Genomic DNA, 1,740 nt, shown 5'->3' on the forward strand with positions numbered 1-1,740 from the left:
CGCCGGCCGCGCCGCCGCCGCCTTCCGCACCACCCCTCGCGGTGGCCGCAACACTCCAGGCCGGGCCCGGTCTGGACCATTCTCACTCCAGACTCCGGGCTGGCAGGCCGACGACGCCGGCGGCGCCGCACCGCGGGCGCGCGGCGGATACGCGCCGCTCTGTTTGGGGGCACGGAGGACACAGAAGTATTCTGCGTCCTCCGTGGTTGGCGGGCTGGGGGAAGAGGGGGCGTCCCCGGAGCTCCTGCACCTCCCCGACGTCCCATAATGTCGCAACGGGGGGCGTCCACTTGGCCTGGCCCATACCCACAATGTCGCACTTTGGCGTCCACTTGGCCTGGCCCATACCCACAATATCGCTACAGGGGCGTCCACGACGCCCCTGCACCTCCCCGACGACCCATAATGTCGCTCTGCTCACCTTCGGTGGCGGCCTCGGCGGCCTCGGCGGCCTGCACGGCGCAGCAGCGGCCGATAAGCGGCGCCCGCTCGCCCGGCGCCATCGCGCATCAGCACGCCGGCATAAATACATGCTGCTTGGAGCAGCTTCCGGCCCTTCCGGCCGCATAATCCTCGAAAAACAGATGAATTATCAAGCAAAACGGCTTTTGCGCTGCCGTCAGGCTTCGTAACTGGAGAAATAAACGATGTCATAACGGTCAAACAATGTAATACCGAAATTATTATGTCGGAACAGTATATTGTGAAGCGCCAGTCTTTTTCGCAGTCGATGCCGCGGGGTGCGGGTCCGGGGCCCATAGCCGGCCTGCTTGAGCAAGCAGACGACCCACATTGCCCGGGCCGCGGCGGCCGTGGCCTTCGAGAGCCCCCGTCGCGGCGTGCGTGCTGCCGCTAGCCGGCGGCGGGCCGCGGAAACGTGACGCGCGGCCGTGCAGATCGGCGACAACCGACAACGAGGTTGACACCTCGACGGCGGGGCGGGGCGTGGCGGAGCGTGGCGGAGCGGGCAGGCCAGGAGGGGCGCTGTGTCGCCGTGCAGGAGGCGCCGTCGCGCGGCTGCCGCGCCGCGCTGAACTGGATCCGGCCGTGACCACGTTCTGCGACCCCTGACTAAAAACGAGCGCGGCTGACTGGCGAGGCGCTGCTTGACGGAGTGACTGCTGCGCATATTATATACATGTAGTAGACGAAGATAGTCCAGAAGCGGTATACATTTGCCGCCTTGGGTCCCGGACTGCGCCGCAGTGGCGCAGCCCCTCTCGAGCATTTGCTTCACAAAGCGCGCGCGCGCGCGTCGCTCGCCCGCGGGGACGACGGACGGGCTGAGCCCCTCTTGAGCCATAGTAGGGCTGGCCCATCGGAGGGGCCGATCTCTGACGAGGAGAATACATTTGAGCGCGTGTCGCCGGGGTGAGGCGAGGGGCTCAAAGCTTGCGTGAGTGACGTCGTTGGGCTCAAGCCCGCTGCTGCTGCACCGCGACGCCACCTCGCGGCTGCCGGCCACCGCGGCCGTGGCAAACCGACGACAACCCCATGGTGGTGTGGTGCACACGGACGGGGTTGGCTGCATCACGCCCCGTACCCTCAGTTTCCAGGCATCTCTATGAGAAAAAGAAACACTCGGCGTGTTGTTGTGTCCGACCGACCAACGCGGACATCCGCGTAAAATTCGCGAATAATCAAGTCGCAACAAAAATAAAACGACTCCGCCGCGCGGTGTCTTTTCTGTGAAACCGATCGTTTTTCGTGTATCGCTCACGCTGCGGTCTGCGGGGGGGG

The sequence above is a fragment of the Frankliniella occidentalis genome, unplaced genomic scaffold (assembly GCF_000697945.3).
Source record: "Frankliniella occidentalis isolate FOCC.00 unplaced genomic scaffold, Focc_3.1 Scaffold73, whole genome shotgun sequence".
Classification (NCBI taxonomy): Eukaryota; Metazoa; Arthropoda; class Insecta; order Thysanoptera; family Thripidae; genus Frankliniella; species Frankliniella occidentalis.